Raw genomic sequence first — 21,471 nt, 5'->3', positions numbered from 1 at the left:
GGCAGAGCTCTACTGGCAATGTCACCAGGAGTGGGCATTTAGCCATCAGCAACCAAACAGCTCTGCAGCAGCTCTATACAAATTTTTTGCTTTTGCTAACTCCTGCCTGTTCACTAAGTGTGCAAAGAGCCGGCCTGTAAGAAGAAAAAAAGCCCGAGTTGCTATGAGTCTGCCATAAAAACGATGCTGATGAACGGCCACTGAACAGCAGACATCCATCCCAGTGGCAGCCAGCCCAGCACCCTCAGACCAGGACATGTCCTCAGGCACCTCTCTCCACTTAAAACGCAGGGAAGAGGAAGGTTCCTGTCACAATCCCCCTTGACCTTCTCCTGTGACATGAGACCTGCCAGCCATCAGTTCACAAAGTGGTCATCAGTGGTGTGACAGCACTGCTTCTACTGACACAGCAGGACACCTCTCAGGCTCAGAGGGCCTGTCTAAGCACATTCATCACTTCCCCAGATGGACAGCACAAGTAGCTTCCCCCAAACCAGCACCACTTCATGCGCTGATGACAAAAAAAAAGTAAAACAAAACCAAACAGGTTGCTTTGCTCTCATATTCATGGGTTACGTGTACAGAAGTGGAGCTGCTCGGTTCCTATGACCATCAGGTAACAGGTTAGACTTTCTAGCTGCAAAAAATAGTAATTTATAAAGTAGCATTGAGGGAAGCATTAAATACACATGAAAGAGGAGAGACTAAAGTTGTCCACTTCTCCTGCACTCTCTTAAAGTTGGCATACATTTTTAACAAAATTGTATAAAGATTGCATGATTGCATGGGGAAAACTTAAGGTTCAGTTAAATTAATTTATTTTCTATTAACTGTGCTCAGAGTTAACTTCAGAGCATGTCACAGACTTTCAGTTGTGTAAGGATATTTTTTTCCTCTTGACTATGTACCCAAAAATGACACATTCTGTTGACTTTTAACCAAGTGTTTTGGCAATGTACCTAGAAGTGCAGTGATTTCAGACATCAGAATCACCATCAGTTTAAAAACTGAGAGGGTAAAACCATCCTGGGCAGCCAACACAGGAAGCTCCCCCTGTAACAGAGGAGGTCACCCACCTGTCCTCGTCATGAGATAAAAATGTGCACGCTGTTTTCATGTCTCTATTGCTGCTTTTTCTATCCTGCCTCGAGCTCTTAACTGCCTTTTTTTTTTTTTTTTAAGAAATATTAGGAGATAGCTTTATCCCTTCCAACCCAAGCCAGTCTCCTAGGTGATGGCTCTATCTACAGGCTTAAAAGACAGCTATAATTTGGAGAGGAGGGTGACAAGAGGGGGCTGCCTAATAATATGTTTCAGCCCAGACCTTTCTGTTTTAACTACCTTCTGAAGTCAGGGATGGGCAGGTCAGAGATGAGACAGAGCTGAGGCTCCTAATTTTATGGCTATAAAAGCCAACAATAGGACTTTCACAGGCACCTGGCAGGCAGGACCAAGGTGAGGAGCTAAAGCATATCTTTGATTCATACCTTTTCTGTAGTATTTAGGTATGGCACACTTACCCTTTGATTAATTTAGGATGAGAAATAGTTTCCAAGTTGAGAGGTGTTACTCCAATTGCGTATTCAGGGAAAAAATGGAACTGAAACACAGGAACTTGTCCCTCTCTCCCAGCATCCCTCTCCTTACTCAGATTCCAGGGAGGGTCCCCTTGCCATTCCCCTCCCCTTTATAATCTCCTCTCCCTATCCTAGTTTACATCTCATCCATTTATGGTGAGGCCACATGTGAAAGGTTTGTCCAGATCCACATTTCTCCCTACGGAATTTAATAATGTGGTTAGATAATCTTAACTAATAGTTTTTAGGGATTTCAGCCTCTCATTATGCCACACATTAGGGCTGAGTGAGCCCACTTTCTCCCTGCTGGACACCTTTGCAATGGCAGCAACCAACTAGGACACAATACGGCCTCCCAGATGAGAAGCATCAAAATGTTAAAAAACATGCAACTGTTCCCTGGCAATGCTCTTATGATATCACAGCTGTAGCAACAAAATCTACAATTGCTTCACATTCCGGTCCATTGTTAGGATAGTGATGAAAATTTTCTTCCTCCTCTGCTCAGAGTAGACAGCAATTAAAATAATCTCCTTGAAAGGACATCTTTAACATGCACCAGCTAGCAAGCAGTAGTTCAATTCAACAATCCCAAAAATTAGTGTAGTGGGAACTCAAAGACAAGCCCATTGCTTGCTTGCTTGCTGCAAGTGACGTGAGGATTTATTCTGCTGCACTGGAATAATTTGGGAGGTTTAAAGTTCCTGTTGTTTATTTTTGTGTCTGTTACATTCAGGTGCCAGGTAACTATTAAAAATAGTGCTTTTTACCTAGTAATTTTTTAAGTTTCTTATAAAACTAGGTATACCCATTTGAGCAGAGAGAATCTCTAGGATAAGAAACATGAGTTTTATAAGACTGAACAGGGGCAGAAGGGCAAGAGACATACCAAAACCTTTGCTTTTCCAAACACTGCTAACCTCCAAACAAATATTATTTTCTGCTTCAGTACTATCTCCAGTCATTGAAGAAATGACAAGTAAACTCATCTTTTCATTAAGCATGACTTCATCTGTGAAGCCATTTAACTACCCTATCCTTCTCAGGAAGAAATTTAAACAGATCTAGGTATATCATCCCAACTTTTGATTTTATACACACATATGTATTTTCTGGGATCTGAGAAAACATAGTCAGGGGCAAAATGCATCCACACATTTGTTCCCACAGAGAATCACTTTGCATTACAAGATATAAACAAAGCTTTGAAGTGTGAACTCTGAATTTGTAGTTTCCATGAGTTCTATCTTTCTTACCAGTTCTATCTTACCAGGGTGTATAAATTCAAGGTGAAGAAAACGTGTTCAGTGATCTCTGACTATGAGGAAATAACTAAATTTCTCCTTACGTTATCCTCAGGATAACTGTCCGCATGATTGCAATTTACAAATCTAGGGAAAAAACAATACCCCAAGTCACAGAGAACGGAAATGCTGCATCGTGGAAGAAGAGAAAGAGGAGAAACAACTGACCTACTTGCATGGAAGAAGCCCTGACACCTCTCTCACTTACCTTATGACCAAATTTAGGTCAGCTCCCACCTGCAGAAGGCAGATGGGAAGAAACCTCTTCAAGACAGGAGGATCTTGAGGTCTGCCAAGGAGGTATGAGAGAACATGAAATTTAAGTTGGAACTTAACATAAAGTTTTAGGAAGGTTTGGTGTGTGAAAGGCTAGGCGTGAACCAGCAATGTGCACTTGCAGCCCAGAAAACCAACTGTATTCTGGGCTACATAACAAGAAGAATGGCCAGTAGGCTGAAGGAAGTGATTCTGTCCCCCTCCTCTGCTCTCATGAGATCCCACCTGAAGTACTGCATCCAGCTCGAGGGCCTGAAACACAAGAAGGCCATGGACCTGCTGAAGCAAGTCCAGAGGAGGGATGCAAAGGTGCTCAGAGGGCTGGAGCCCCCCTTCTGTGAAGACAGGCTGAGAGAGTTGGGGTTGTTCAGCCTGGAAAAGAGAAACCTCCTGGGAGACCTTACAGCAGTTTCCAGTACCTTATAGGGGCCTACAAAAGAGCTGGAGAGGAACTTTGTACAAAGTCATGTAGTGACAGGACAAGGACTAATGGCTTTAAACTGAAAGAGCATCCATTAAGATTAGATATTAGAAACAAGTTTTTTTTTTTACAATGAGGGTGGTAAAACTCCAGAACATGTTGCCTAGCATAGTGCCCCATCCCTGCAAGCATTCAAGGTCAGGTTGGACATGGCTCTGAGCAACCTCATCCAGTTGAAGATGTCCCTGCTCACTGCAGGGCAGTTGTACTAGAAGACCCTTAAATGTCCCTTCCAACCCAAAATATTCCACGATTCTAACGGGGCCAAAGGCGGTAAAACCGTTTAGCTCTCCTGAATGTGAAACTGATGTCTTGAAGAGGTTGAGCATAACAATCTCCTGTCTCTGTGGTTTTGGTTCATGCATAGAACACATTTGTTTTATGAAAAAAAAGCAAGTGAAATGGAGGAAAAATCATGTACGCTACAGAATATTTTTTAAATTGCACAGAAAAAAAAATTAAAAAAGGGAAAAGCTATATCAATTTTGCTAATTGATTTCCTTTCTAAGACCAGCTCTTAAAAAAACCTTTTAGATTTGTATATATTCACATTTTTTTCAACAATATAACAAAAAATAATTACAAACAGGACTTCCCAGTAGCTTTGAAGAGAGCAAACTCTGTCAGAATCCAGGCTTGCAGCATCCCCAGCATTCCTGTTGGTGATCACAAACATCTCAGCACTCTCTGGGTGCCCCAGGGAGCAAGCTGCCACAGGCCTCAGCTGTGAAAGCAGCACGAAGCACCTCTCTGAGCTGGCAAAACTGGGACAGATAGACTGCTTCCTGCTGAGCAAACCTCAGAGAAATTATCCTGCCCAACTTGGTAAGAACCAAGAGATCCTTTTGAAATATGGTGATCATCACACTGTGTCACAAAAACAGGGTTTACAGTAATGGTTTTCTCAGTTTCGGGTTAAAAAAAATCATCAGAATTTGGATAGCAGGAGAAATAGGATAGCATCAGAAACAGCATTTGGATAGCAGGAGAACACAACTCATTTCCGCTCTGGATTTATTCCTGATAATACTGGTTTCAGGATTTGAAAAGTTTCTGGCAGTTCTGTTTAATTGTTTACTTAGGAATAGTGGTTTATCTACCCCCAAGCAAAATGACAGGAAGCATGAATCAAGACTGTTCAAAAACTAAAATAACAACTTCCTTTGTCCTTACTGATATCACTTTTGTTTTTGTGACCTGAGTGGGTATTTGGGTGCGTGTTGACTGTGGGAAATCTTTTTCCAGTGAATCACTATTTTGATGCAATATTTTACACAAAGCCAACAGTTGATCTTTTGTGTAATTTCTTCTGTTGTCAATGGGCTTAGGAAGAAGAGGAGGTGACTGAAAAACATTTAAGAAGAATAGATAAAATTAATGCCTTACAGGAAATCAGATGAATGTTCTGTTGTAGTTAATTTCCACTAAACATAGCAGAGTATGACTGGAATGGAGACAGTGACGGTGAAGGTAAAATTCCAATAATCTCCTTTCATTCTTTGATTGTCTTTCCAGGAAACAGAGAAGTTACTTCAGCCTCTTTCAACTGGCAACAAGTGCACAATAAATGTTTTGTCATTTAGTGATAACCCAAATGTGCAACACTCCACGTACCACGATGTTTTGAGTTTGGATACTATCACGGGGCAAGAGGCCCATCCATCACTCTGTTTAGACCACACAGAGTGTTACTGGCACTGCATCAAGGTTAAAGATTCTCTCGAGTTAAAGTGTCCCTAAACTGATGATCAAGATCTCTGCTGTCTCTATACCATCAAATGTCAAACAATTTTATTTTTTCCATTGAAAAAAAGATTACAAAAAGCTGATGAGTTTAAAATAATGAAGGCTTTGATTCTTGTACAAGTGTTTCCAGGCATGTTGCTGAAAAAAACTAAATGAGAAAATTACTTTCCATATTCAGACGATATTGTAAGCTCTCCTTCTTCTCAGGAATGAAGCTTTATTATTTTGGCAGATTTTATGCTTGTATGTGAAGAAATGGTTGAGCAGTAAAACTAATAAAGCCTAGTTTCTAAGGATTTGCATACCTTAACACTACTAAAACAATAATCCTAGATCCCTGATAAAGTTTCCAAAGTGCCCCTGGACCAGAGGTAGCACAGGTTATGGCTTGCACTGACCCACATGCACACTGATTAGTAAGCCTCATCTATGATGACGGTTTTCTGACTGGATGTTACCAGAAAAGATACAACAGGGGAGCACTGCCTGCTTTTTTACATCAATGGCTCAAAAACTTTTCAAGTGTACCAGCAGACAAATAGCATAATCCACATGAACTCTATTTCCCTAGGAAGTTGGGTTAAGCAGAAGACTTAACTCAAACCTTCAAAGATTAGACTGATCAGTTCACAAAACAAAACAAACAAACAAACAAACAAAAAAAAAACAACCTGCAGCATGGATAAAAGATTTGGATTTTTTTCTAGGCTGTATACAACACATGCCCTGGCTATCTTATATATTTTGTTAGAGACCATAGAGTGTCTTGCATTTTCAGGCTAGATGGGTTCAAGGACAAAGCAGCAAAACAGCAATGTTCAATAGGGAAATCTGATGTGAATTAAAAGATGAAAAGTCAGTCACTATAAAAAAAGTTTTCTAGTGAACATCACTGATGTGATGAATTTTTTTGGAAGGCCATACATATTATCATTCAAACAATACAAAGTGTCTACATGTGCCATACTTCTATCAGTCTTGCCTTATAAGGTAGAAGAGACAAATGTCATACACACTCTAACTGCTTAAATACCAGATGCTAATACAAAATGAAGTGCCAGCAGAGGAGTTATGGAATCACAAGGGGTCATGGATACCTTTCTGAATCTCTCCCTGTGATCTTCCTTTCACCTTTCCACTATCTTCCCTTTGAGCCTTCAATGGATGCCATTTCTGTCTTGTTATCTCAGCCACACAGAGACTTTGGCAGACAGTTTCAAATACCTCCTGCCCGGTCACCCCTGCACCACCTGTCTGAAACCTGTCTCAGTTTACTCTAAAAGTCAAAAATCTCTTTACATTTTCTACAGAATAGTTACTTCCCTCAGTCAGCAAAATCCCAAATATCCCACTGTGAATGTGGCACTAGCTTATGATTTTTTTTGTATCTGTAGAAGGATATAACATGCTCCAGTGTGCTTCATCCTGGCTTTGCCTTAAAGGCTTTCTTGTGAAATATGTTGAACCAACAGTTTTTCTTATAGCATATACATCTGGGTCCCTTTCAACTCAACATATTCTATGATTCTATGATCTGAGTTCCTGTTTTACTGGAAATGTAATATGCATGACCGTGGTATTTTTATCCTTGTCATTAATGTGTGCATAGGATTACCAGAAGGCAACTCCTTCAGGTAACACCTATTTGACAATTCCTAGCTGCTAACATTTCTACCATTAAAAGTAATGATAAAAGGCTGTGCTTTGTGAGACCATGATCTAAATTAATTAAGTAGCCTGGTGTCGTTACTTTTTATCTTATAGATTACTTCAGATTGCGGCCCCCCTGCAAGGCATAACCCAAGCACGCAGGAAGCTGCACTGTAAAAAAAGAGCTCATAGCCTGAACTGCAATCAGAGGGAATCAGAGGAAGAGTTATGAAAAAACAAGGAAAAGTGTGACTGGAAGAAGATACAAGATACATCTGTACACAGTGAAAATAGTCAGAATATTTAATATTTCTTCTTCAGCCTCCATTCCGCCTCATCAAGAAAACAAATAACTGCACTTCTTGACCAATATTAACTAGTCATCACCTGTGGCTAGCCACAGGTGTAAGTCACAGAGGAAGTAAAGAAACTGAAAGAAGAGGTGTTTCTCTTGTGTTGATTTTGTGAATAATAAGGCAAGGTGCTTTTTTTTACAGACAGGGCCACATAAAAGTTCATAACAACACAAGCAAGGCTGACACCGTTGGCAGAAGGCAAGGGAGTAGCAGTGAGTTGTGGAGGACCTGAAGAGTAGAGATAAGAAGCAGCAATCCTCCCTACTGAAGGGCTATGCGAGAGAGGGCTTTCAGCAGGAACTAAACACCAGCACTGGATCTGAGCAGACAGCTGGACAGCCACAGCCACCATCACAGGATGGTTAATGGTAACACCTTATGCCTGAAAACACTAACAACAAAATTACACATTTCCTTTCACTGTTTCCAGACTTGGTCATTTTTTCACTTAAAAACAAAACAAACAAAACAAAACACACACACACAAAAAAAACCCCAAACAAACAAAACCCAAACTTTTTCAAGCAGATTATAAGCACTGGGACAGAGCGCTTTTCCAGACTCAAGAGTCATATGAAACACTACTGCAGCAATTGATCTCAAATATTTTATCACAAAGTTGACAGTTCATGCATGGCATTAATTGAATTATAACTACTGGAAAAATTCCCCCCATCCCCCTTTTCACCTTTTCTTAGTTTAGCCACCACCCTCTTCCCCATTTGCTGTCTCCCCCTCAAAAATCCTCACTGTCTCAGACAGTTCTGTGAAGAACCTGTTTTAGTAACCAGTAAGGTGCTCCAAATGCTTCATCATGACACAGATATTGCCAACACCTCAATGCAGAGGTGTTTCTGGTGGAGTTTCTATTTTGTCATGCAGTCTCCCTGCACAACGGGAGCCACCTTATTAAAAGAATCCATTTTGCTGACACTCACAACTGAGAGGAGCTTTCCCTGGCATTTGTAATTGGAGCTCCAGTAACTGATTGTCCTGAAAGATGATATGAAGAAACTACTCTAGAAGGAATTAGCTCTTGGTTAGGAGCTAGAAACAAAGCAAAGTGTTTAAATGCCATGAAATCAAGGAATGCTCCACCGACCAGTTTGGAAGAACAATTCTGTACGGATCAGCTTCCTGAAACACAGACACAGAAGGATGCAGAGACCAGGTTCCAGAAAGCTTCTGCCTGTCTATCTGTCAGTGGGGTTGGCAGTATCCAGGCAGACAGGTTAGTGATCCCCTGATTCAGCTCCCTTGCAAAGTCACACAAAACTTCACCTTTCCTCAGATACAAAGTCCTAAGCCCTACCAACAAAATCAGCAAAACCCAGTCCTTAGCCAGACACATTTCTCCTTTTCAAAATCCATTTGAGCCATTTAATCATCACAAATGTTGCCTTTATCAAAACTGTCTCCAGTCCAGATTCTCAATACTATCTGGCAGAGTAATTGAAATCCAATGTGTGCAGAATGGTACTCTGCTCCACCAAAGGTCAGATCTCCTCCTGAACGTTGTCTTGCCCTATTTTTAGACTTTAGACAAAGCTTTTTGCCTTCAAGAAATGTCATAGGCTCCAGAGGTTCTCTTCCATTTCCACCTCCATCTCCAAGTGAGAACACTCTTTTGTTTTGCCAGCCAGCCCCAACTGAACAAGCTCTCCTCTTTTTCTATTTTTTTTTCCGGTCCCTTCCCACGATATTGACACCCACTGCAAGAACACTGTAATGATCCATTTGTGCCCTCTGCAGCTATTCGGCCTTTTCAGGGCTTTGCAACATTTGTAGACTTCCCCTCAGGACAGCTGCCCCATACGGGGTAAAACTAAGGTAAAACCAGTAACAGCTGACAGCCTGAAAATCAAAAGGTTCACACAGTACGTTATCAACATTTGGAGCGTTAGGCAACCTTTAGTACTTATACTATGTACTGAGATCATACAATTGCATTCTTTGTCTTAATATCATGCACAAAACAAACCTGATGGTATCTTATAAGCTTTTCAACTTCTATGAAGGCAAAAATCACTAATCCATGCCAGTACTGTGTGGGAATTTCCAAGAGGCTTCCCAAGGAGAAAAAAATTAGCGATAAAGAGCTCCCTCTGCTCCTGTACCCTCTCTCCTTCAAAATGCTGCTGAGCATGCTAAGGTCACCTCAAAACCAGCTCTGACCAGTTATTCAGTGGCTCTTCAAGAACAAAATAAATATTGAACACTTCAAACCACTGGTCATATTTATTATTTACCCTAACTTAAAAGGGGAGTGGACAACATAAGAGACTGCTTTGTCAAAGCTACCACAGTAAAAAAAAAGAAAAAAAAAATATATATATATAAAAGATAGGGTGCAAACTAAGAGTTGTTGTGACAACTGGATAGTGTCTGGTACAGGGTTTAACACATTATAATTTTAGACTACACCAAACAGTTTCATGAGGATCTTTGTTACCTGAAATCAGATAGATGCTGATGGAGAAGGAAATTTGTGATATTCCCAACTGACTGCCCACTTGTAGGATAAATGCTTTTGAGACCCAGAGCGCCAAACAATACACCAAACTACAGTTTACCTTTTTTGTTTGTTTGCTTTACCAGACTGACTGTGGCTTGCTCACTAAGCCTCATTCACTCCTCTGCCTTCCTTTTATTTTGCTCTGTATTGCAATGTGCAGTAAAATGTTGTTAAACAATTACACTTGTGAATGTTGGGAAAAAAGTATCCTTTTGAAATCATTCCGTGGGAACCAGCAGAGGAGTGGCACACAAGAACCAAAGGTGATTCTCTCCACCCCCTCTGTAACTGGGGCTCTTTAGAAGTGAATACCAGGCTTGAATTTCCCTTTTGTTGCAAATACATGCCACTCTCAATTTTAAAGATCTGCTCCAGTAGAACTACTGCCTCTGCATTCTTTTAAACTATTGTGAAGAAATATGAACACAGAAAGATCTATTTTTATATCAATATTCTAGAGGCACATAAAAGGGAACCTAGCTTCTCCCTCATGATTTACACAGTCAATAGAAAGCTTTAACTAAGTTCCAGTAACATTATTCAGTTGAATTTGGTTTATTGTATAGCAAACATATGTGAGCTATAAATCTCAAGAAACAAAAGAATCTATTTAGCTGTAGGCACTTTTATACCACCAGTAGGCTTATGTATGCTTTCAACATTTTGTCTGTTCAGTGCTAATGCCAATGGATTAGGCAGATTAGATATGCCTACCAGTGCAGCTCCCCGATAAATTACAGGCTTTCTATCCACAGCAGGCCTTCAATAATTCCAATTTCTGTGGAAATGAAAATGTGTCTTTGGAGCAAAAGAAAGCCCTCTGTCATTGAGCCATTCACAGAAAGTTTTGTTAGTATACACCCATACATCAAAGCATGCCTGTAGCTCTGTAAGTCACCCTGGGAACAGCAGGACTAATGAAGTCTGGTTTCCTGCAGAGTTATATCCCACTTTTAGCACCCACAGCGTAATACAGACACTGAGCCCTCCAGGGCAACACAGCTGTATTCCCTATGCTCCCTCCCAGCAATTGTTAATCGCACAGTACCTGAATTTCTCCATCATACTCTCTCCAGGTGGCCTCCCACAGCATTTTTCCACCACCTCCTCACCACACCTTACCCCCTTGCTAGTCATCACTCTCATCCTCCTCCTTCTACCCAGCTCCTGCCAGCCTAGTGCTACACCTGCACTGACGAGTGATCAGCACCAGCTGAACATAATGAATTAGACCTGAGCTCTGTCACCTGCAGTCAGGCAGGAACCCCTACACATTGGGCAATGAGTCCAACATCCTTAGAGGGAAGATGGATGGACAAAGGAATACACAGGGTGGTTGCACACACTATGTTTTCTTCAAAAGCTAAAAATCTAGTCTCTTCCAAAGGCTACTGAGACGCTGGCTGGTGCTACTTTTCAGGAAACACATTAGCGTGACAGATTTACCAGAAAATTCACCTTTCAAAAATGTCCCGAGATAATTATTTTCATTGCACAACTTCTGCTTTTGGAAGCTTATCTGCACAGCTAACTCAAAAGAGAGAAAATAGCCAGGAAACGTGTTACTGAATTTTATATATTTTATTGAATCCTTTAAGAAGCCACCTAAAAATGTCAGTGCTGGTTCCTCAGACTGAGGTCCTCAGCCCTATCTTTCACCTACAGAAAGGCCTTGGCAATGACAGAGGAGGGTGCACTATGCAATTCTTCCAAAAAAATGGGCTTGTGGCATGCTTTTCAGTTTCCTCTAGCTGCGAGAGATTACAGCAGTATCAGCAAGAGATTGAACAAGGTTTTGGCTGCTGTGTTATGACAGACATCTCAATAGCAGTCAAACAGTTTTTGTGTTTGTATTTTTATCTGTGTCATGGAGCCTAAAGCAAAATTTGCTGCGTGGAGGAAACATGAAATCCAAAAAAGTAGGAACTCTTGGCAAAGCCAACATGGGTAGCTGGGGGCAAGCCTACAGGATCCAGCCTGTCTTTTGGTATCTTTGGACAGGTTGTCCCATGAAAATTAAATAAAAAGCAGGAGCAGAAAAATGGGGACACAGTCATGGATATGCTGAGTGTGCCTATATGCTTTGCATTGGAATAAAGGTTATTTTTTTACCACCACCCACATAAAATTTCCCACTGCCAGACGAATTACTCAGCTGAAAACTGGGAGCCATCAAATTTACACAATGGGTAGAGAGAAAAATATCTACATACTTATCACAGAAAAGTATTTATCTGTGATTATAGTGGCCACCACCCACTTTCTGAGATTATGAATAAGCTGCATTTCTATGGAAAGCTATTAGCACTAATTACTGTGGCTTGTACGGCTTATTAGGTGTCTGTGGATTTCATAAACTTCATCAGAACCACAGCCCTCTTCAGCACTTCCACCTGTACTGGTACACAAAGTAATGGGAATTGCTTTTGGCTGGGTACCACCAGTTTCTACTGGCAGAAGTCAGGGCTCGAACACGATGCCTGCCCCGTTCTTTCTTCCCTTCCTTTACTTTCATCCCCTCTCTACAACCCAGGAAGGCATTACCTTTTCCTCTAGAAAAAGCCATGCCTTTGAAGGACAACATCAATATAGCTTGTTCTAAATTAAAAGAGGCATTAAAGCAAACAGTACTACACACAGTAGAGGATTCCCCACATTTGTTGAGATTCCCAGTTGAATTTTTTTCATCAGAGGGTTCTGAATGTGTTCTTAATTTTTGATTAGTTGTTGATGATTAAGCTTGGCATAATTACTTCTTTATTTTCAAAATGTCAAAATTATACATTTAATTATTTCTTAAAAATGTTTTTATCAGAAGTGTTGTAAAATGCTCCTTGTCTACAACAAGTTTTTGGTTTAGAATTTATGTAATACAGACAAAAATATTCTCCTTCAAAGAGTCCTGTATCAATGCTAATGATAACTAACAATAGTAATTTATAATAAATCCTCAGACAAGTTAGAATTTTAGAATCCATTGATTCTTATAGACATAAACCTTTGTCTACTAATAATATGAAATTAATTCATTTTTTTTTATTTTTCCTGACTCTATCTAGCACAATTTAGCTTCCTCCTAAAATATTGCAGTTCTTGGTAATTTTTTGAATTTTGCCCTGATACCTAGAATTGCAAAAGCTAAAAATATTAAAATACCCTATATCAAGAAAGAATTATATATATATATATATATATGTCTATTAATTCACCGTAGCAAAAACTGAGTAGAGTTCAGAAATTAGTTCAAGCTTTCCAGAATCACAGTATTTTGTATTCTATTTTGTATTCAAACAAAGCCTTGTCAAACAGAACTAACCACGATACAGAAGGATGAAGTAATTTTTAAATGTATTATGTTCTTTTCACTGAGCGTTCAGTCTGTTCAGCTTAGTGCCAACACAGGCTCTCCTTAAATCCTGAACTGCACTCATGGCATAAACTGCTGATTATATCAAAGGAACCTCCTCCTTGCCAAAGTATTTGATACCTGGCTGGCATTTTCCCTAGGCAAGTGTGTTTTGCAAGCTCTGTGAACTGTGTTGCAGCCTATGCTATTTTGGTTGTATGATAGTTAGAAGCAGTAGCTGAGACAGATCCAAGCCTGTCATTTTCTAATCTAAGTCACCACATGCATCGTGCTTCATCAGTGAGGAAAAATAGAAGTACAGCAGCCGGACGTGTCTTAGGCTGAACAGTCTCTTGGTCATAAAGTGTCCAGGAGACATTTTAATGAAGTCTAATGTCCATAGCAATAATTCTCTTCAGCAAACTCAACTGCACTTACAGACTCATTACAGACAGAGCATTCATCCTCAAAGAAAACTGAAATTACTCTGATTCTGGTGATTGTTAGGTGTAACGCCAGAAATGTTTAGGGAGAGCCATGTTATCCTCTATAGAATCACTTCAAGGCACCTCAGCAAGACAGGCAAAACTAAATTTTACTTTTCTGACGATGAGAAGAAACTAAGTGCTTTTGTCCTCATTCCTGTGCCAGCAATATTTGGAAATAGCAACAGAGCAAGGATATAGGTAGGGCAGGGGTGATAGTAGGAGGGTTATGGGAGGTGGGGAAGTTATGCAGTGGAGAAAGGGTGAGACCTGAAAGAAGTCTGGAGGGATTCCCAAATGTCCCTAGGGAGTGGCTATCAGCAAGGAGTTACAAGGTTCTGAGTAGGGTAGAAGGTTTAGGAGCAGTCAGGGATGATTGGTGCCTGAAACAGGTTTTCTTCTCCTCCCTTCTGCTTAAGCTCCCCCCTTTCTCCTCCCACTCTGACCTCAGTACAGCCGATCCCTCAGCCAGTTGCTTTTCAACACTGTACCTTCTTTCCCCACCTTCTTCCCTGGCAGTAAAAGCACACCGATTCCACTCCCATCACTCTCAGATACCATTCTCCATGCATTTCTTTTCTCCCATTTCCCTTGAGAGTTTTTGGCATATGAGAACAATAATGTGAGCTTGGTGGGACTTGGAGGAGAGAGAACTATAAAATGGATCACAGTGTTCTTTCCTTGCTCTCTTTGCAGGCTGTTCTGGTCAGTTAACACTTTACTCACCATCGGTCAGAATTTTCTCTGACAGGTTTAATTCTTCCTTATAAATTCATAGTCTCCTTTTGAATAATGGATATTTTGAGTCACCAAGTCTCAGGAGTCCAAAAGAAAAACCAAATGAAAATATATATCGCTGATCTTGAAATGGTTCAAATAGATCTCCTGCCCTTGTGCCCACTACACCATTACATTTCTTTACTTCCAAAAATTCCACTTGGAGGCAGAATGTTTTGTACAGAACAACACCACCAAGGGCTAAAAATAAATTGCATATACCTGTGACTGGAAACAGTACATGAGAGCCAGGAAAATCCAAGAAAATGGGGAACGTTTGACAGCTAAAGAAAGTCTCTCAAGTAATATTACTTTGCTGCTACCAACATTATTTAACACAGGAAAATCTCTACTGGTTTCTAGGACATTAGTCCTACAAATCATCCATTTCTCAGCTTATATTTCAAGTCTCATTTGATGCTTTGATGACTGACTTGCCATGGGGAAAAAAATGCCCTTCACTTTTCTAAACAAGCAGCCTACTCGTTGTCCTCAAAATCTTCTTAAGAGAAGTGTGTACATTTGTGTGTATATAAAAACTTTACATTGAAAGCACAGTTGTATTAATTTTGGTTCATAATTTCCTGCTTCCCTTGACAATACAAAATTATGCTGCCTAGAGTGATGTAAATTGGGAACCATAATAACTAATTCAATTTTTAATGCCTCTCCCTTTCTCTAGCATCAATTATCTTCCACAACACCACAGTGTCATCGAAAAACATTAGGAGAAATTCCGCGCAAGAATGACTTTACAAGGAAAAATCAAGAGGATGCACGAAAAAAATATATCTGATTACAAAGACTGTGTAAACCAAGACTGTGTAAACCAAACCAAATGAGATCAGTGTTCCCCAGTAGCTTATAGTGGTCCTCTTTTGTGCTTTTTCCCATCAACATAGAGAAGGTTTTACAACCCCACACTCCCTGAAATAACGTAGGTTAATACTGGAATAAACACTCTGGGTCCAAGTTTCAGCCAAAGCCTTTTCAGGCTGCTCTAGAAATTCAGACCAGCTAAGAATCATTCTTGGCATCCATGAAATGTATAATGTTGGACCCTTTTTTGAAAAGCAAATATAAAGTGATTGAAAAACACTTCCAAACAAGCATAACTACATTTTACATTCACATCTGCATACAGAGATCATGAACAGTGCACTGCAATGTAGATTTGGGCTTCATAATACGAGGGCTACCATAAATTAACTACCAAGTAAGGAAATAAATTTAAAGGTGGACAGACAAGCAGAAAGAAATGTAAACCATGCACAGAAGATAATATAAGTTATCTTAAAACTGCTTGGAATGGGAACATGAAAAAAACCTTGACTGCTAATCAGAAGAATGTGCAAAAATTTAAACAAGTTATATGACTATATATAAAGCCCACACGTATCAAAAACTCAAACACTTGCTATGTAGCAACATGCTGTACTCCCCTTCTTTTAAAGGCATTGATTTGTTTTTTCTTGAGAAGGAAAGCCTTACATTATCCTGATGAAAACAGTGGGTTTGATTTTTCTGATTCAAGATAACAAAATGCCTCAGATAAATCCTCAACTATAAACGTGACATTGTATTATTTTGCATTAGTCTAAAGAGCCCTCTAGTGTTCACCAACCCCAGCCCATAACACATTATTTCAAATGAATAAAGAATTTCATTGCAAATCCCTGTCTATTAGCTCTACCAAACACCTCGTGCTAAGGGAAAGAAAGTAAATTTTAGGCACTAGGTGATACATCTGGATGAAGAAAATAATTCAAATTCCATAGTTAAAATTTTCATCGGGACAATATTTTTATATTGCTTTCTGTATAATTTTAAAGGACCCACGGGTTTAAGCAGCATTTCAGTAAACCATTAATTATATTCATTGGTACATATTTATTTACATGTAGAAAAAGAGCTTTCAGTTCATAACATTATCTAGCTCTCTCATTCAGTCACCCCGGTGGAAGTCAGTGACTAATGGGTCATGCTGCAATTACCTCCAAAGAGGTATTTTTTCTATAAAGGTTCTATTCAGTTAAGTTCATGAAGGACCACCCCAATCCAGTTTAAGCAATGAACTGCAAAAACCTTCAGACCCTGTTGTGGAGAAAAGGCAATATTATGCTAAGGTTTGTTATTCAGTCACATGTCCCACTCCCCCATCTGGGTCCAAAAAAATTGCCTGGGGAGATAAGTTATGAACCACACCACAACATACCTCAGTGCTACCACAGGCTGTAGAAAAACCATATAGAGAATATGCCTTCAAGTTCCCTATCCACCATCTGAGAAAGGATTTTAACCCATTCCTCCACTGAAAAAAAAAGATGCAGGACAGAGATGCATGCTATCCATAAAATAGCACAAAATACATTTTGCCCAGAGGGAGTCTGCTGATAGACACACAGTTTGTGTACCTGAAGAGTGACATATATTTTGGACATAAAGAAAGAACAGCCTCAGATATTCAGGGAGCTGAATTAGACAGCCTACTATGTATCACATATATTTTTTGCGAGATTCACACAGAAGCAGCAGCATCTCACCTGAGGGCACCAAGTTGAGGAGGTAAACCAGTTTTTCAGAAGTATCCAGCCCTCACGGTTTTTAGAGTGAACTGATGGGTCCAGGGAAACACCTTATTTAAATGCACACGAACCGAGTCATCAGAAAATCTTGACCTTAACCTTCTCGCTTTCATAGCAAGTCTTGCCCCTTAAGCTCTATACTTACTTTCCTCTCCAGAAAGTAAGTCTTGTATCTTGTGATAGAAGGCTGCACTGGGGCCTGATCTGAGCTAAAGAAAGGTACAGTGCCTATCTGAGCATGAAACCCCGCAACCCTACAGACACAGAGACTCCATGACGTAAATGTAAGAAAACTGCCTCTTCATAGCCTTTGCACGGATTAACAATCTTTCCTTTAAATGGGTTCCCAAGAATTAGATAATGCAAGGTGAGTAAACCTTCCTATAGATAAAATCGTCTAATTTGATCCACTCTGTAATGTCTAACACCTTGAGTTCACGTTCATGAAAATGTTTAGCAGTACAGTATTTGTTATTGAATCTTCCAACCCCCGCCAGTAACAAGCACAGTGGATTTACCAGTAAAGGGTGATTGACAACTACCACAGAATGAATACCAGTCCCTTTTCTAAGGGGAAACTGATTCCCATCCAAGCAGCTGCAATATCAGAATGAAGTTGGTACAAAATTGAAACTTATTTCCTTTTCTTATCCTAATGTCAGCAAGCTACTGTTAGTTACACCTTAGAAACACTATCTTGTTGGCTGTAATCGTGACCCAGATGTGAAAGAAAAATATCGTCTCTGCACTTAAAATAAGAAACTACTTGTACACTTGCAAACTCCCAGCATCGTGCAAAATTTCATACCCAGACTCCTCATGTACCTTTCAAAAAATCAAACCAAAACAAATAAAAAAAAAAAAAAAAAAAAGAAAGAATGAAAAAAGAAAACCAAAAAGCCTGTAAAGCCCCCAAACCTCCTCTCTAGTTTATCTGAAATTTATCTTGTCTTTACAGAAGCACAGAGCCCTTGACCTTAGCAAAGGTAAATCATTGGATATAACACTGCCATTATCGGAGACTTTCTCGAGAGATTATGAGTTTACTTCAGCTCTTACAATTCTCCTAGACTGCACTGGGCATCCAGAATTGTCCAGGACGTGGTACCTCTAACCTCTATGACAGGAGCAGTCTAGAGGATAATGTCATGGCAAAGACAAAACTACAATGTTCTTTAAGCTGTAAAAGCACAATTTGTGTGGACAGAGTGGTTGCACTGGTACTTTTACACCACTTTAACTAGCTTTGATGCAGCTCTTGGAAGTGAATTTAAAAAAGATCCTCAGCTTGCAGGATACTTGTTCTCAGCAAGAGAGGTAATTCTTCATCTACAGCAAAGCATTTTCTTTAGAGAGATAATGCAATAAATACCAAAGTATTTTAACATTTTATTCCTACTTCTTTCATAATTTATAGTACATTTTTATACCCACTTCACAGTTGCAATTGAAAAAGGGCAAGAAATGTAATGTTGTAGTGAAATCAAGGTTAATATATTAAATACTTGTACAAAAAGATTTCTGTAACTTCATTATTTTTAGAAAGTCTGTGTAGAAGTTTTGAGAATCAAGTGTGATTGCACAGACAAGACTGATATTCGTCCTCAAGATGTGCAAGACTCATGTCAGAGTCTCTTTAGATTTACTATAGACTAATGATATATTACGTACAATCAGAAACACTGGTAAAATAATGTGATCAGGAGGCATAACATCAGCCTTTGTCTGAGATCTGTTAAGCAAGTTAGACACGTTAAAAGCCATTTCATGACTGCTTGTTCACTTTCCCATTAGGAGGACTGCAGAATGTGTAACACAGTCTTAACCTCCTGATTCTTGCTTCAGGAACTTGAAAGCACGTTTTTGTGTTGCAAAAGGACAAAAAGTGTAAATTATTTTAAATATGGAATGAAAATGGCAATTCATTTATCTTGGTTACGGAGCATTTGTACAAAAACTTTAAAACTGTTTATCATGTTTATAATGTCCTAGCACAAGCTGATTATCTAAAAGTAAATGAATTTTATGTTTCCTGTGAAATCAATAAAATCATCTAAGGATAATAAGAAAAAGGGAAATATATTAAATCTGGAGTGAATTTAAGTCTATTGAGGTCATTAACTACAAGGTCAAAGCGCATAGGACTTTATGAAGAACAACAGTACCAAAGAAGAAAACCTTGTTTTCCCAAGGGAAATTTACTGCTACTTTACTATTATTATTTTTTCCATGTAAACTAGAGTTCAGTTCTCAGTGTCCTGTTATGATTTCCCTCTTCCTGTAACCTCCACTAGAAAATGAAAAGCAGCATGAAAGAAAGCAGACTGACACTAGAACAAATTAATTATGATGCTCTGACACAGGAGATTGGCTTGTTTTATTATATTAAAAATAATGCAGATTAATTTTTAAGAACCCTACTGGTCCTAATTCACAGAAACTATAGATGCCACAAGGATATTTTGTTAAAACAAGCAATAATTTCCAAGATCAAGAATTAACTGAGCATGCCATTATTTGACAGGAATATTTTCAAATACTTACAGGACTCAAAAAGATGTTTGACAGCTGTTATCAGGTCAACTGTCACAAACACAAGGTTTCATTTTCACCAAAATTATCAACCAAGACACAGCCAAAACTATCAACTCCTCTATCCCCTGTGAAAGACAAACTATTATATACCAAATTTATTCAACATTTTTTCCTCTCCTCCTTAAAAAAAATAGGTCAAGGTAAGGAAAATACATGGACTACTGATCCCTATTGAGAGGTCACTCTGCAGGGGGCAACTCAAGTAAGCAAGCACATTTTCTTCACCTGAAAACTGAAAACCATAGTATGAATATGCATCTTCTACAAATGCTTTAAAAAGAACTCTAATGCTGTAGTTACAAAGATTACAAGTGGTTCTGTCTTCATCTCTTAAAAGTAAATTGAACAGAAATAATTTGCAAACTATAACTTCATACTTTCTGTTCCATGTTTGATTAAGATGAGGAGATTTAAATACTTGCCTACGATTCTTTCAACCCATTTCAAGTGAAATAAAAGTCAGACATTAAAAACTTTATTACTGTTTCATGTAAAATCAAGTGTGAACTGAACTCCCAGTTGAAACCAAAGCTAGTCCAAAGTCTGTGGAGCCCAGACCACAGGGAGATGTTGCACAGTGGCAGCATATGCTACTACCATCACCCTGCCTGGCAAAATCACTTTGTAGCCCTGTTACTCAATGATTACCTCCATCTACGTAGCCTTTAAAGAAAGGAGCCATCAGTCCTTCACAGACCCCACCAAGGGGGAACTAGGAACTAGGAAACTAGTTGGATTATATAGAATTAAGAATGGTGTGATATTAAAATTCAGATCTTCAGAGCAGACAGTAACAGAAAACTTGCAGCCAAAATCCTGGACCCTCCAGAGGCAGATGGAGTGCTCACCTCTAAGCAGTGGCTGCTGTCCTGGTCCACCAGTGCTATTCTGATCATGAGTCCAGGGCCTGCCTGCAGCTTTCACAGACTTCGGACAAGTGCTGTTTTAATTCCTTGCTTTTACATGGCAATATATGGCATGATCAGCAATATTTGGCACATAAATCTCTAATCTTTAACTAACATTGTGAAGCCTGGTTTTAATCAATTATTAATCACAGTCTCGTACCTGTGATTGTTCTTCCCACAAAAATACACTCAAACCTTTATGGTCATGCCTTCAAAGCACGCGTTTACCAACACTGACATAATAAAAGAGAAAAGAATGTGCTAGAAATCAAAGCTCCATACATGAGAAACAAGTTTTCACCTTTAAAATAAACATAAATGGAAGGACAATAGGAATTGGGAACTCTGGAAAATGTTCTTTGCAAAACTCACAATATACACTTAACTGTTTGCTCAAAGTTTAACTAAAAAGTAAAAACAAACAAAGAAACAAACAAAAACAACCAAAACCCCCCCACACACACACAAAAAACTCCTCTGGAAAACAGTTCAAGGGGAGTAAACGGATAATAAATAAGCAAAGGAGAAATCACTGCTCAGTGGCATTTACTCAAGAGATGGACGTAGAGAGGCACGAGCTCAGTAAATCCACTCACCCTCCAATATTCTGGATGAGGAGAGCCCTCAGGGGACAAATATTATCTCCTGCCACTCCAGGGGTATCACCATATGCATGTTCTCAATCACCCTATTCATCATACCAGTTTAGTTTCTCCCTGTTCTTTAATTCATTCCCATGTCCCTTCACGAACTAGTGGGATCTCCTGAGCTTTTATAAATTAATACACTTAGCAGGCTGGTGGGAATCTGAATCATCTATAACATAAAATCAGTGTATTTGAATGTTAAGAACAACCAAGCATGAGTTCC

General features: G+C 39.3%; 1 protein-coding gene across 5 annotated transcripts in view; it reads right to left on the bottom strand.

Annotated features, from left to right (window-relative positions):
* Positions 1-21,471, bottom strand: part of LOC114059465 (E3 ubiquitin-protein ligase RNF144B-like) — an 88,094-nt gene that overhangs the window by 50,660 nt on the left and 15,963 nt on the right. Inside the window, exon 1 of one of the 5 annotated variants that reach the window (XM_027887939.1) lies at positions 3,054-3,072. The exons of the other annotated variants lie outside the window; for them this stretch is intronic. The gene's annotated coding sequence lies outside the window, so the exon portion shown is untranslated. Of the gene's footprint in view, positions 1-3,053; positions 3,073-21,471 lie in introns of those variants that run through there. 5 annotated transcript variants of the gene reach the window in all.

The sequence above is a fragment of the Empidonax traillii genome, unplaced genomic scaffold (genome assembly GCF_003031625.1).
Source record: "Empidonax traillii isolate 1590-97213 ecotype Southwest subspecies unplaced genomic scaffold, ASM303162v1 scaffold225:size1387458, whole genome shotgun sequence".
NCBI classification, from domain to species: Eukaryota; Metazoa; Chordata; class Aves; order Passeriformes; family Tyrannidae; genus Empidonax; species Empidonax traillii.
Note: the sequence above shows the minus strand (reverse complement) of the source record. Positions and strands in the feature narration are given on the sequence as shown.